The sequence below is a fragment of the Phyllobates terribilis genome, unplaced genomic scaffold (genome assembly GCF_046119375.1).
Source record: "Phyllobates terribilis strain yellow unplaced genomic scaffold, ASM4611937v1 Scaffold_11__3_contigs__length_659146591, whole genome shotgun sequence".
In the NCBI taxonomy this organism is placed as follows: domain Eukaryota; kingdom Metazoa; phylum Chordata; class Amphibia; order Anura; family Dendrobatidae; genus Phyllobates; species Phyllobates terribilis.
Genome location: NW_027362771.1, coordinates 405,746,268 through 405,762,455, shown reverse-complemented (window position 1 = coordinate 405,762,455; position 16,188 = coordinate 405,746,268).

Below are 16,188 nucleotides of genomic sequence, written 5' to 3'. Positions count from 1 at the left end.
CACCTCAAGGACTCTGAGTCATTTCTGCTGCGCCCATGCACCACGACCCTCACCATCTATACACGCTGCCCTGAGGCTATACTCCTCCCGAGGGGAGTTATACTACTCTCTGATGCGCACACAACATCAGCTTCAGCGGTCTGCCCCGCAGCGGCAGTTCTTAGTGACCGCAATCCACGGGTGGCGTAGTCGGACATTTAAAAATAATAAAAACCACATAAATAGACTTCCACTGGTTTGACCACCCTGAGCCATGGGACCGGGTCACCACCACGGAGACTACAACCCCCAGCATTACACAGAGACCCGGCTCTGGGTATTCCCCCACACACGGCCCAGGGGGCGAGTCACAAGCGTAAGTGTGCAACCTGCCACCCACCCACCCCCAGGCTGCAATACCATACTGCTAGCTTGCTTACACTTAAAATTGGGCCTTTTAGGCATGTGGAGGCAGAGGCCGGCCACCATGTCATGGCTGCATCGGCGGCCTGGTATCCATACTCAGTCCCCAGCCGCCCCACGGCCGGGTGTCCACACACGGTCCCCAGCCGCCTGGGGGCAGTTGGGTGTCCGTAAACAGACCCCAACCGCCCCTATTTCTCCTGTCAACTTCCCCCACACTTTTCTTAGCCTGGCCTGCTTTAGGGCAGCATTGGATGAGCCCACCAGAGAACCAGACTCCTCCGGTGGGCCCTGGCTTCTCCATCAGGGGAGTTGAGAGTGCCAAGGTGAGGAGCATGATGATGATGATAGAAGTTAGCATCTGCTTTGTTTTCTTGGAATGCAAGTGCATGTATGTAGTAGCGGCTAGGCCTGAGGTGGTCAGCATTTTGGCGCATATCCTACCTCCTCCGAGGATTGCTGGATGTTTTCCTGCTGCTATCCCAGTTTTATGACTTCCATTAAAACAAAGCTTCAGGTGATAAATGATGGATGAGGTGGTGGCAAAGGAGAAAGAGCAGGAGGAACAGGTACCATTCACATCAATATCAGGCTAGTCAACCACACATGTCTTGTAGGATATGTTTCTGTACCAAAAGGAGCGGTTAGGCTACACAGTTATAGCGCATGCAGTGAGTGCAATGCCTACCAAAAATTTCGAGGCACTCCAATGCCCCTTGGAAGTGACATGGAGGTCAGAGGGCCTTAACTAAACCGTTTTTTCCATTTATAGCAACTGGGTCTCCTGTGCACTGTTGGCCTAAGCAGTGAATGGAAGGCTTTCCATAAATTATGAGGAACTGCAATGCCCCTTGAAACAGACGTGGATTACAGCATACTAAAAACCTTCTACCCATTATTGGGGAGTGGGTCTCCCTAACTGTTCGCCTATGCATTGAAATGCAAAAGCTGACTAAAAGTAGGAGGAACTGCAATGCCCGTTGGAAGAGTCGTGGAGGTTAGAGTTAATTTAAAACAACATTTCAATGCCCCTTGGAAGAGCTGTGGAGTTCAGAGTGGTTTAACGAGACGATTTTAATGCCCCTTGGAAGAGACGTGGAGTTCGCAGCAGCTTAACAAGACGGTTGTAATGCCCCTTGGAAGAATGGTGGAGGTCGCAGTGGAATAAAAAGACAATATCAATGCCCCTTGGAGAAGTGGTGGAGGTCGCAGTATCTTAACAAGAAGGTTTTAATGCCCCTTGGAAAAGTGGTGGAGGTCGCAGTAGCTTAACAAGATGGTTTTAATGCCCCTTGGAAGAATGATGGAGGTTGCAGTGTAATAAAAAGACAATATCAATGCCCCTTGGAAAACTGGTGGAGGTCGTAGAAGCTTAACAAGACGGTTTTAATGCCCCTTAGAAGAGACGTTGAGGTCGCAGTAGCTTAACAAGACGGTTTTAATGACCCTTGGAAAAGTGGTGGAGGTCGCAGTAGCTTAACAAGACGTTTTAATGCCCCTTGGAAGAGACGTCTAGGTCGCAGTAGCTGAACAAGACAGTTTTAATGCCCCTTGGAAACGTGGTGGAGGTCGCAGTAGCTTAACAAGACTGTTTTAATGCCCCTTGGAAGAGACATGGAGGTCACAGTAGCATAACAAGACGGTTTTAATGCCCGTTGGAAAAGTGGAAGAGGTCGCAGTAGCTTAACAAGACGATTTTAATGCCCCTTGGAAGAGACGTGGAGGTCGCAGTAGCTTAACAAGGCGGTTTTAATGCCCCTTGGAAGAATGGTGGAGGTCGCAGAGGAATAAAAAGACAATATCATTGCCCATTGGAAAAGTGGTGGAGGTCGCAGTAGCTTAACAAGACTGTTTTAATGCCCCTTGGAAGAGACGTGGAGGTCGCAGTATCTTAACAAGAAGGTTTTAATGCCCCTTGGAAAAGTGGTGGAGGTCGCAGTAGCTTAACAAGATGGGTTTAATGCCCCTTGGAAAAGTGATGGAGGTCGCAGTAGCTTAACAAGATGGTTTTAATGCCCCTTGGAAGAATGGTGGAGGTCGCAGTAGCTAAATAAGACGGTTTTAATGCCCCTTGGAGGAGTAATGGAGGTCGCAGTAGCTTAACAAGACGCTTTTAATGCCCATTGAAAAGTGGTGGAGGTCGCAGTTGTTAGAACTCTCCTGTTAGGTTTTTTTCTATTTTGCTGGTCACATGACCTTTTTGCCTATTTAATCCTGCTCCGCCCTTCTGGCCATGCTGGACTTCATTGTAATTTCTACTCTTAAGCTAGCCAGGTGCTTTGTAACCTTTCTCAGTCAGTTTAGCTAGGTCTTTTGACCTTTACGTTCTATGTTGTTTGTTTGTCTTTTTACTGCTACAATTTCTGCTAGGAGGTGTCCATCTTTCTCCCAGTCCCTAGTTCTTGTAGGGATCCCTCCCTCACATCTATAGGTCTTTGTTCAGACTAGTTGAGGACTTTAGCGGGTCTGATCGCAGGATCAGGTTCCCCGTTACATCGTAGGGATCTAGCTTAGTCCTATTGTAGGGACAGATCTCCTGTCTTTCCTTAGTGCTTGTAGCCTATCATAACAGTAAGTCCAGCCCAAAAATATCTCTAAGGAAAGACCTCCAGTTTCCATCATGGTGTCGGTTCAGGATTTGGCTCAACGCCTGCAGGGACTCTCTCTGGAGGTGGCCGAGCTCCAACAACACGTGAGTAGCTGTTCTGGAGCGCATTTTGTGGAGCCAAAGGTACGATTGCCTGATTTATTTTTTGGTGAACAAGAAGATTTTTTTTCCTTTAAAAATGCTTGTTTATTGTATTTTCGTTTGAGACCCAGATCCTCTGGTGATGAATCACAGCACATAGGGTTCATAATGTCACTTTTGCGCAAAGAACCTCAGGGATGGGCCTTTTCTCTCCAACCTAGTGATCCGTGCTTTAGATCAGTGGATAGTTTTTTTTCTGCTTTGGGGTTGTTGTATGATGATCCTGATCATGTCTCATCAGCTGAGAAGGAATTGAGTCTTTTGAGACAGGGATCAGGTAATGTGGAAAATTATTGTACTCACTTCCGTCGATGGTCTGCTCAGGTGGGGTGGAACGATTCTGCTCTGAAAAGTTTGTTTCTTGCTTGGATAGGTGAAAGGGTTAAAGATCTGCTTATTGCTTATCCTACACCTGGGAACTTTCAGGAGGCAATGCAATTAGCTATACGGGTGGACAGGAGACTGCGTGCAAGGGTTAATGAGAGTAAATCCTTTGCCATGTCAGCTCCTAGTCTTGGGAGGGTCTGTACTGACATTGTAGAGCCGATGGAGTTTGGGGCGATGTCACCCCGCTCTCAGGAAAAAGACCGCAGGTTTTCTGAAGGTTTGTACTTTTATTGCGGAAAATCTGACCACTTTATTAAGAACTGTGAGCTTCGTTTGAACAAAGAAAAAAAAAAGGTCAGTTACGCCCGTATTGCCTGTTTAAATTCTAAGAGGGTATTTCTTTCTGGAAGCACCTCAGTCCTGGAGGAATTGATTGAATATCGGATATTTGTGGATTGTGGTTCTACACTCAATGTGATTGACAAGGGATTTTTGGAAAAACTTAAATTAAAACCCAAACCTTTGTCATCCCCTATTGCCGTGGTTTTTGTCGATGGCTCTCCCCTGAAATGTGTTACTCACAAGGTTTATGAATTTCCCCTCACTATTAATGGTATTCACCAAGAAAATTTGGATTTGGTAGTATTAAATAATTTGCCTTCTCCAGTAATTTTGGGGTTACCCTGGTTAAAATTGCACAATCCTGTACTGGATTGGTCTACTAATGAAATTAAGTCCTGGAGCCCTAAGTGTTATGACAAGTGTTGTAACGGGCGCATTGCTGCTGTGGATAAAGGGGAATTACCAGTACCTATTCAGGATTTTTGGAAAGTTTTTTCTGAGGAGTCGCAAATTTTGCCTCCCCATAGAGACTATGATTGTACCATTGAATTTGTTCCTGGAGCGACTCTTCCTAAAAGTTGTTTATTTAATCTTACTATTCCTGAGAGAGAGGATTTGGAGGAATACATACAGACGAGTTTGGCAGCCGGTCATATCAGACCCTCTAAGTCACCTGTGGCTGCTGGACTTTTTTTTGTTAAAAAAAAGGACACCGGTTTACGTCCTTGTCTGGACTTTCGCGAGATTAATAAAATTACTGTACGTAATCCCTACCCACTGCCATTGATTCCTGATTTGTTTAACCAGTTAGTGGGGGCCAAGTGGTTCTCTAAAATTGATCTCCGGGGGGCATACAATTTGTTGCGCATGAAGGAGGGTGATGAATGGAAGACTGCTTTTAACACTCCTGTGGGTCATTTTGAGAATCTGGTTATCCCTTTTGGTCTTACCAATGCACCAGCATTTTTTCAGAATCTTATTAATGACATCCTTAGACCTTTGATCGGCAAAAATTTGGTTGTGTATTTGGATGACATTTTGATTTATTCGCCTGATCTGGAGTCTCATTGGCGGAGCGTACGTGAGGTATTACAGTTATTAGTTGACAATTCGCTTTTTGATAAGCTAGAGAAATGTGAGTTCGCTGTACAGAGAATAATTTTTTTTGCCTACTTTATCTCCAGTGAGAGCTTTGAGATGGACCCGGTGAAAGTTCAAGCTGTGCAGGAATGGTCTAGGCCTATTGGTTTGAAATCAATACAGAGGTTTTTGGGTTTCGCCAATTATTACAGAAAATTCATTAAAATTTTTTCTATTATTATTAAACCACTGACCGATCTCACTAGGAAAGGTGCTAATACGGTTCAGTGGACTACTGAGGCCATTGAGGCGTTTGTGTTTCTAAAGGAGACGTTCAGCTCTGTCCCCATCCTTATGCAGCCTGATGTGACTAAGCCGTTTTTGTTTGAGGTTGATGCTTCTTCTGTGGGGGTCGGTGCGGTGTTGTCTCAGGAAATCAAGGATGGAGTACATCCCTGTGCCTTTTTTTCAAAAAAATTTCCTGAGACTGAACTTAATTACGATATTGGTAATCAGGAATTGCTGGCTATTAAACTCGCATTTGAACAATGGTGTCATCTCTTGGAAGGTGCTGAATTTCCCATTCAGGTTTTCACTGATCATAAAAATCTGATCTATCTTGATGCTGCCAAGCGCTTGAATGCCCGTCAGGCTAGGTGTGCACTTTTTTTTTCGCGGTTTAATTTTTCCGTTACTTACATCCCGTGTACCAAGAATGTTAAAGCTGATGCGTTGTCTCGCAGCTTTTCTCCCATGGTCGGTGCTGAGGAGGAGGAGAGCATTTTACAAGTAGGTGTTGTGATTGCTGCATTGGACTCCGTTTTGTAAGATGAGATTCTTAAAGCACAGGAGAATGCCCCATCTAACACTCCCCATTGGAGGTTGTTTGTGCCTAGGACCTTTAGGAGAGATATGTTTGTTGAGTGTCATGAGTCTCGGTTGGCAGGTCATCCAGGAATTTCTGAGACCAAGAGACTTGTGGGTCGCAGTTTTTGGTGGCCTGGATGGCAGAAGGAAGTCATTAAGTGGGTGGGTCAATGTACTGTGTGTGCTAGATCTAAGTCTTCTCATTCTCCTGCTGAGGGGTTGCTTTGCCCTCTGGAGGTTCCTAGTGCACCTTGTACACATCTGGCTATGGACTTTATTACTGACCTTCACCTCCTCTTAGGGTTTCACGGTCATCTGGGGGGTCGTGGACCGTTTTAGCATGATGTGTCACTTGGTTCCCTTCATCAAACTGCCCTGAACTAAGACACTCGTTAAGGCCTTTGTCAAGGAAATTGTCAGACTCCATGGTGTTCCTACTGACATTGTTTCTGATAGGGGACCTCAGTTCGTGGCTCATTTTTGGCGTGCCTTTTGTGACAGGTTGGGAGTTCATTTGTCGTTTTTATCTGGATATCATCCTGAGTCTAATGGCCAGACAGAAAGGAAGAATCAGGATGTTGAGCAGTTCTTGTGTTGTTTTGTGGCAGACAATCAAGAGGGGTGGTCTGAGTTTCTGCCGCTTGCTGAATTTGCTCTTAACAACCATACATCCTCTTCTGCTGGGTGTTCGCCTTTTTTTTGTTGTTCTGGGAGCCATCCTTCTTTTGGGTCATTCTCCAAATTGGTATCGGCTGTGCCTGAGGAGGAGAGTTTTTCCGGTGATTTGGAGAGAGTTTGGATGGATGTGCGTGGTAATCTTCAGGAGGCTAACAAAAAATCTAAGAGGTACTTTGACAGGAAACGTCAAGAGGTTTTGTTTACGGTTGGTGACATGGTTTGATTGTCCTCTAAGAATCCGCGGTTAAGGATTCCTTCTAAAAAATTGGGTCCCATGTTTGTAGGGCCCTTTAAGGTGCTTCAGGTAGTTAACCAATCTGCTGTTAGCTTGGAGGTTCCTACCTCCTGGAAGATTAATCCAGTGCTTCTTGTTTCTCTATTGAAAAAAGCTGATGTATCAGATAGAGACGCCACTGCCACTGTTCCTCCGGTGGTGGAGGACTGGGAATATGAAATTTCCCGCATCCTTAATTCTAGACGGTATAGGGGGAGTTTGCAGTTTCTCGTCGCTTGGAAGGGTTTCGGTCCCGAGGATAACTCATGGGTGAGGGCGGATGATGTTTCTGCTTCCTGACTTCTCAGAGCGTTTCACAGGAGGCTTCCTGATAGGCCTGGTCCTAGGGGATCTGGAGGATCCTCTTAGAAGAGAGGGTACTGTTAGAACTCTCCTGTTAGGTTTTTTCTCTTTTGCTGGTCACATGACCTTTTTGCCTATTTAATCCTGCTCCGCCCTTCTGGCCATGCTGGACTTCATTGTAATTTCTACTCTTAAGCTAACCAGGTGCTTTGTAACCTTTCTCAGTGAGTTTAGCTAGGTCTTTTGACCTTTATGTTCTATGTTGTGTGTTTGTCTTTTTACTGCTACAATTTCTGCTAGGAGGTGTCCATCTTTCTCCCAGTCCCTAGTTCTTGTAGGGATCCCTCCCTCACATCTATAGGTCTTCGTTCAGACTAGCTGAGGACTTTAGCGGGTCTGATCGCAGGATCAGGTTCCCCGTTACATCGTAGGGTTCTAGCTTAGTTCTATTGTAGGGACAGATCACCTGTCTTTCCTTAGTGCTTATAGCCTATCATAACAGTAGTAGCTTAAAAAGACTGTTTTTATGTCCCTTGGAAGAGACGTGGAGGTCGCAGTAGCTTAACAAGACAGTTTTAATGCCCCTTGGAAGAATGGTGGAGGTCGCAGTAGCTTAACAAGATGGTTTTAATGCCCCTTGGAATAGTGGTGGAGGTCGCAATAGCTTAACAAGAAGGCTTTAATGCCCCCTGGAAGAGACGTGGAGGTCGCAGTAGCTTAACAAGATGGTTTTAATGCCCCTTGGAAGAATAGTGGAGGTCGTAGTTGCTTAACAAGATGGTTTTAATGCCCCTTGAAAAAGTGGTTTAGGTCGCAGTTGCTTAACATGACGGTTTTAATGCCCCTTGGAAAAGTGGTGGAGGTTGCAGTAGCTTTAAAAGACGGTTTTAATACCCCTTGGAAGAGACATGGAGGTTGCAGTAGCTTAACAATACAGTTTCATTGCCCCTTGGAAAAGTGGTGGAGGTCGCAGTAGCTTAACAAGACGTTTTAATGCCCCTTAGAATAGACGTGGAGGTCGCAGCAGCTTAACAAGACAGTTTTAATGCCCCTTGGAAAAGTGGTGGAGGTCGCAGTAGCCTAACAAGACGGTTTTATTGCCCCTTGGAAGAGCCTTGGAGGTCGCAGTAGCTTAAAAAGACGGTTTTAATGACACTTGGAAGAATGGTGGAGGTCGCAGAGGAATAAAAAGACAATATCAATGCCCCTTGGAAGAGTGGTGGAGGTTGCAGTAGCTTAACAAGACGGTTTTAATGCCACTTGGAAGAGACGTGGAGGTCGCAGTAGCTTAACAAGATGGTTTTAATGCCCCTTGGAAAAGAGGAGGTGGTTGCAGAAGCTTAACAAGACGGTTTTAATGCCCCTTGGAAGAAGCGTGGAGGTCGCAGTAGCATAACAAGATGGGTTTAATTCCCCTTGGAAAAGTGATGGAGGTCGCAGTAGCTTAACAAGACGGTTTTAATGCCCCTTGGTAGAGACGTGGAGGTCGCAGTAGCTTAACAAGATGGTTTTAATGCTCCTTAGAAGAATGGTGGAGGTTGCAGTAGCTAAACAAGACGGTTTTAATGCCCCATGGAAAAGTAAAGGAGGTCACAGTAGCTTAACAAGACGGTTTTAATGCCCATTGGACAAGTAGAAGAGGTTGCAGTAGCTTAAAAAGAATGTTTCAGTGCACCTTGGAAGAGACGTGGAGGTCGCAGTAGCTTAACAAGACAGTTTTAATGCCCCTTGGAAGAATGGTGGAGGTCGCAGTAGCTTAACAAGACGATTTTAATGCCCCTTGGAATAGTGGTGGAGGTCGCAATGGCTTAAGAAGATGGCTTTAATGCCCCTTGGAAGAGACGTGGAGATCGCAGTAGCTAACAAGACTGTTTTAATGCCCATTGGAAGAATGGTGGAGGTCGCAGTTGCTTAACAAGACGGTTTTAACGCCCCTTGGAAAAGTGGCAGAGGTTGCAGTAGCTTAACAAGAAGGTTTTAATGCCCCTTGGAAGAAACGTGGAGGTTGCAGTAAATTAACAAGACTGTTTTAATGCCCTTTGGGAGAATTGTGGATGTCGCAGTAGCTTAACAAGATGGTTTTAATGCCCCTTGGAAAAGTGGTGGAGGTTGCAATAGCTTAACAAGAGGGCTTTAATGCCACTTGGAAGAGACGTGGAGGTCGCAGTAGGTTAACAAGATGGTTTTAATGCCCCTTGGAAGAATGGTGGAGGTCGCAGTTGCTTAACCAGACGCTTTTAACGCCCATTGGAAAAGTGCCAGAGGATTCAGTAGCTTAACAAGAAGGTTTTAATGCCCCTTGGAAGAGCCGTGGAGGTCGCAGTAGCTTAACAAGACGGTTTTAATACCTCTTGGAAGAATGGTGGAGGTCGCAGTAGCTTAAGAAGACAGTTTTAATGCCCCTTGAAAAAGTGGTTTAGGTCTCAGTAGCTTAACAAGACGGTTTTAATGCCCCTTGGAAGAGACGTGGATGTCGCAGTAGCTTATCAAGACGGCTTTAATGCCCCTTGGAAGAATGGTGGAGCTCGCAGTAGCTTAACAAGATGGTTTTAATGCCCCTTGGAAAAGTGTTGGAGGTCACAGTAGCTTAGCAAGACGTTTTAATGCCCCTTGGGAGAGACGTGGAGGTCGCAGTAGCTTATTAAGATGGTTTTAATGCCCCTTGGAATAGTGGTGGAGGTCGCAGTAGCTTAACATGACGGTTTTAATGCCCCTTGGAAAAGAGGTGGTTGTTGCAGTAGCTTAACAAGACGGTTTTAATGCCCCTTGGTAGAGACGTGGAGGTCGCAGTAGCTTAACAAGATGGTTTTAATGCTCCTTGGAAGAATGGTGGAGGTCGCAGTAGCTAAACAAGACGGTTTTAATGCCCCTTCGATAAGTAATGGAGCTTAACAAGACAGTTTTAATGCCCATTGGAAAAGTGCAGGAGGTTGCAGTAGCTTAAAAAGACTGTTTCAGTGCCCCTTGGAAGAGATGGTGAGGTCGCAGTAGCTTAACAAGACGGTTTTAATGCCCCTTGGAAGAATGGTGGAGGTCGCAGTAGCTTATCAAGACGATTTTAATGCCCCTTGGAATAGTGGTGGAGGTCGCAATGGCTTAACAAGATGGTTTTAATGCCCCTTGGAAATGTAGTGGAGGTCACAATAGCTTAACAAGACGGTTTTAATGCCCCTTGGAAGAATGGTGGAGGTCGCAGTTGCTTAACAAGACGGTTTTAACGCCCATTGGAAAAGTGCCGGAGGATTCAGTAGCTTAACAAGAAGGTTTTAATGCCCCCTGGAAGAGACGTTGAGTTCGCAGTAGCTTAACAAGATGGTTTTAATACCCCTTGGAAGAATGGTGGAGGTCGCAGTAGCTTAAGAAGACTGTTTTAATGCCCCTTGAAAAAGTGCTTTTGGTCTCAGTAGCTTAACAAGACGGTTTTAATGCCCCTTGGAAGAGACGTGGATGTCGCAGTAGCTTATCAAGACGGTTTTAATGCCCCTTGGAAGAATGGTGGAGCTCGCAGTAGCTTAACAAGATGGTTTTAATGCCCCTTGGAAAAGTGTTGGAGGTCGCAGTAGCTTAGCAAGATATTTTAATGCCCCTTGGAAGAGACGTGAAGGTCGCAGTTGCTTATCAAGATGGTTTTAATGCCCCTTGGAAAAGTGGTGGAGGTTGCAGTAGCTTAACATGACGGTTTTAATGCCCCTTGGAAAAGAGGTGGTGGTTTCAGTAGCTTAACAAGACGGTTTTAATGCCCCTTGGAAGAGATGTGGAGTTCAGAGTAGCTTAACAAGACGGTTTTCATGCCCCTTACAAGAGCCATGCAGTACAGCATATTAAGAACATTATTCCCATTATTGGGGAGTTGGTCTCCCATAATCTTTGCCTATGCCTTACAAGCAAAAGCTTCTAAAAATTAGGATGGAGGAACTTGCAATGCTGGCAAACAAGAGCCATGCAGTACAGCATATTAAAAAAAATATTCCCATTATTGGGGAGTTGGTCTCCCGTAGTCTTTGCCTATGCCTTCCAAGGAAAAGCTGCACAAAAATTAGGACGGAGGAGCTTGCAATGCTGGCAACACGGACGACGGTCACCCTTGTGGTATAGTGGTGGTGGAGGCTAAGGATAAGGAGAAGAGCAAAATACAGCCGAAATGAGGAAGCATATACCCATGCGTGGGTGTGAAGCGGTGCATGGGAATACACCTCCCGAAATAACACAGTGGATTTGACTTTATGTTACTATGCTGTCATTTGGTGGTGATGAGAAGTCTGGCCCAATCCAGCCCATGTTCATTTTGATAAGGGTCAGCTTGTCAGCATTGTCAGTTGACAGGCGAATGCGCTTATCAGTTATAATTTCCCAAGCGGCACTAAAAACATGCTCCGATAACACGCTAGCTGCAGGGCAGGCCAGGACCTCCAAGGTGTACAGAGCAAGTTCATTCCAAGTGTCCAGCTTGGATACCCAAAAATTAAAAGGCACAGAGGAATCACGGTGGACGCTGGTACGGTCGGCAAGGTACTCCCTAACCATCTTTTGAAACTTTCCACTCCTTGTGAGAGTACCCCGCGCCTCAGGGCCTGAAAGCTGGGCGGGTCTCAGAAAACTGTCCCAGAATGTTGACAGTATTCCCCTGCCTCTGCTGGATTGGAGTTGCGTCTCTCTCGCCTGTACGCCTTGGTTGGGCAACGAACTGTGACCTCTGCCGCTAGCGTGTTCAGATGGGAATTTTTTTAAAAGTTCTGCAGCAAGGGCCTTCTGGTACTGTCCCATTTTTGTAGACCTCTCCACCTCAGGAATAAGAGAGTGAAAGTTCTCCTTTTAGCGGGGGGTCTAAAAGTGTCACCAACCAGTAATGACTGTCACCCAACATTTTGACAACACGAGGGTCACGGTTAAGGCAGCGTAACTTAAAGTCAGCCATGTGTGCCAGACTGGTAACGGGCAAGACTTCCGTGTCCTCACCAAAATGACGACTGACCATGTTCTCCTCCTCCTCCCCCCTGTCCTCAGGCCACCCACGTTGAACCGACTGTATGACAATTGTACAAGTACTACTGTCTACAGCGCATGATACCAGCTCCTGTTCTTCCTCCTCCTCCTCTCCCTCATTGTCCCCCAATGCACGTTGGGATGAGATGAGGCTGGGCTGTGTGTAATGGCCCATCACGGCTTCCTGATCCATTTCATCATACTCTGGCTGCAATGCCTCCTCTTTAATTCTCTGCAGAGAGCGTTGCAAAAGACAGAAAAGTGGGATGCTGATGCTAATGATGGCGTCATCGCCACTCACCATCTTGGTGGACTCCTCAAAGTTTGTCAGGATGGTACATATGTCAGACATCCAGGTCCACTCCTGAGGTCTTATGTGTGGAGTCTGACCTGAATATCGACGGCCTTGTTGCAGCTGGCTGGTACTCCACAACTGCTCTCTTCTCACAAATCCTTTGCAACATGTGGAGGGTGGAGTTCCAACGTGTTGGGACATCATACACTTGTCGGTGTGCCGGAAGCTGCAAACGCTGCTGCAACACAGCAAGGGCGGCGGTATCTGTAGCCGACTTGCGAAAATGAGCTGACAGGTGGTGTACTTTGACGAGCAGATCTGACAACTCAGGGTACGATTTAAGAAACCGCTGAACCACGAGGTTAAGCACATGAGCCAGGCATGGTACGTGTGTGATCTCACCTCACCTCAGAGCCGCCACCAGGTTACGGACATTGTCACACACGACCATGCCTGGATGTAGGTTCAGCAGTCTCAGCCACAGATCTGCCTGCTCTTTCACAGCTGTCCACAACTCACAAGCAGTGTGAGGTTTATCACCTAAGCTTATGAGTTTCTGCACAGCCTGTTGCCGCTTGGCTGAGGCAGTACTGCAGTGCTTCCAGCTTATAACTGATGTGGTGATATCTGAGATGGAGGCTGAACATGAGGAGGAGGATGATGCACAGGAGCTGTACACTGTGGGGTAACTCTGACTGACATAGGGCCCGCAATCCTCAGTGTGGGGAGGATGTGTTCCGTCCCAAAGTCCGACTGTGTCCCGGCTTCCACTATGTTTACCCAGTGTGCCATCAGGGAGATGTACTGTCCTTGGACACAAGCACTTCTTCACGTGTCCCTTGTCATGTGGACTCTCCCAGTAACTGCGTTGTTGAGGGCACGGCAGATGTTTTGGGACACGTGCTTGCGTAGTGCGGGGATGGCACACCGGGCAAAATAGTGTTGGCTGGGGACCGAGTACCGAGGCACGGCCACCGCCATAAGGTTGCGGAAGGATTCCATCTCCTCCAGTCTAAAAGGCAGCATTTCCAACGCAAGTAGTTGTGAAATGTGCGAATTTAGGACTGTGGCCTGTGTGGGCATTGGATATGAATTTGTGCTTTCATTCAAAGCTCTGGGATATGGACAATTGAACGCTGCAGTGGGACGTGGACGTTGATGCTGTTTCTTGAGAAACTGCCATAACAAGTGAAGACTGAGAGGATAGGGCATCTTTGCATGCAGAAAAGACAGGGGATAACCTTGCACGCACAACAAGGGGTTCTCTTACACGCACAACAGCGGAAGAAGCAGAGGTGACACCCGCTGACACTGGTCGTGGACCCTGGGGTTCGCCCCACAAAGTCGGGTACTTTGCAGCCATGTGCCTGATCATGCTGGTGGTGGTCAGGCTGGTAGTTTTGTCACCCCTGCTGATGCTGGCATGGCAGTTGGTACAAATGGCCTTTTTGGGGTTATCAGCAGAGTCTTTAAAAAAATTCCAGACTCTGGAAGACCTACCGGTTGTACTGGCAACGTCCCTCGTGTTGGTGTTACGGGGAACTGTTGCCCGCCTTCTGTGTGCGGCCACCACACTGCTTCTTCCTGCCTGTTGGGGTACTCTGCCTCCCTCCCCCTGTGTGCTGCTGGCCTCGCTCTGTGTGTCATTGGGTCAGTTACTAGATCATCCACCACCTCCTCCTCTTCCACTTGCGCATCACGATCCTCCTCCTCACGTCATGGCAATTGTGTCTTGTAATCGTCCACCTCTTATGACAAATTGCCAGCGTCGACTTCCTATGGCCATGGCTGTTCAAATATTTGGGATTAGTTACATGGGATCTCCTCTTCCGCCACTTCAAGTGGAGCAGGCGAGGGGCACAAATATGGAAATGGACAAGTGAACAGCTCTTCAGAGTGTCCAAGTGTGGGATCAGTTGCTGTCTGACGACACTCGGCATGGTGGGAGGAAGGAGCATCAGGGTGAGGAGGAGTATGCGGTCGAGACTCAAGGCTACTAAAACTTGGCCGTGTGGAAGACAGACCGGAGGTGGTGGTGCCCAGGAAACTGGAAGTATTATCTGCTATCCAATTAATAACCTGTTCACACTGATCAGTTCGCAATACTGGTGTTGTAGTGTGCTTCTCTAGTAATTCGGTCAAGAAGTGGGAGTGAGAAGATGTGGCTGTTGGTTGTGGCACATTTTCACCTTGGCCACGGCCCCGACCTCTACACGCACCATCACCAGAACGTCCAGTTCCACGTCCCTTGCCACGCGCCTTGCCCATTGTAAATGAAGTAAAATAGCTTACACTCGCACTATCAATGGAAAAAGGGTAATAAAAAGGAGATTAGAAGCGTGGAAGAGGAAAACCACAGTTGTATTTCTCTGGCCTACACCAGAATCTTTTAAACAGATATATTGGTGTCTGAACAGTGAGGGAGACACTATTACTGTTTTTTTTTATGGAAAAAATGCCAAAAGCAGTATGATACAGAGATTTGACCCTTGGAACTGCAAAACCACAGTTCTAGTTATCTGGCCTACACCACACTCTTTGAAACAGATATATTTGTGTCTGAACAGTCAGGGAGACACTATTACAGTATTTTTTTACGGCAAAAAATGCCAAAATCAAGATAATACAGAGATTTGACCCATGGAACTGCAAAACCACAGTTCTATTTCTCTTGCCTACACCAGACTCTTTTAAACAGATATATTTGTGCCTGAATAGTCAGGGAGACACTATTAGTTTTTTTTTTTATGGCAAAAAATGCCAAAAGCAGGATAATACAGAGATTTGACCAATGGAATTGCAAAACCACAGTTCTATTTCTCTGGCCTACACCAGACTCTTTTAAACAGATATATTGCTGTCTGAGCAGTCAGGGAGACACTATTACAGTATTTTTTTACGGCAAAAAATGCCAAAAGCAGGTTAATACAGAGATTTGACCCGTGGAACTGCAAAACCACAGTTCTATTTTTCTGGCCTACACAAGACTCCTTTAAACAGATATATTTGTGTCTGAAAAGTCAGGGAGACACTATTACTGTTTTTTTTTACGGCAAAAAATGCCAAAAGCAGGATAATACAGAGATTTGACCAGTGGAACTGCAAAACCACAGTTCTATTTCTCTGGCCTACACCAGACTCTTTTAAACAGATATATTGGTGTCTGAACAGTCAGCGAGACGCTATTACAGTTTTTTTTACAGCAAAAAATGCCAAAAGCAGGATAATACAGAGATTTGACCCGTGGAACTGCAAAACCACAGTTCTATTTCTCTGGCCTACACCAGACTCTTTTAAACAGATATATTGGTGTCTGAACAGTCACACACACACTCAATTTTTTTTTTTTTTGGGGGGGGGAATACCAAAAGGTTAATAAGACGCATATTTGTACAGTCTGACTGAGGAAAAAAAAAATACAGGATTTAGATGGAAAAAAAAAGAATTTTTCCTGGCCCCTGAGACCGGGGGATACGTCTAGCAATTTGACCAACAGGAGCACACAGGACTGTAATGCAGTGTTTGCTGGTATAACCACTGCGTCTCCTATACAGCCTGCCTGCCTGCCTGCCTGATATCTGGGATGGATATTAGTCCTGAGAAGGACTGTTTGTTTGATTTGGCAGGCTTTAGAGACCCTACACTACCTATTTTGCACTAAATATCTCTCCCTAACTTAGCAGCACTCTCCCTACACTGTCTGATCCGGAGCAACTGTGTCCAAAATGGCGACGCCCGGTTTTAAATACTCGAGGTGACGCTGTGCGGCCAGCCAATCACTGTAATGCCCACAAACAACATGGCTGCGGCATTCCAGTGACTGGCTGGCAATCCCTGCATGTTCATTGACTCTGTAAAGAGCGCTAAACGTGCAGGGCGGAGACCGAG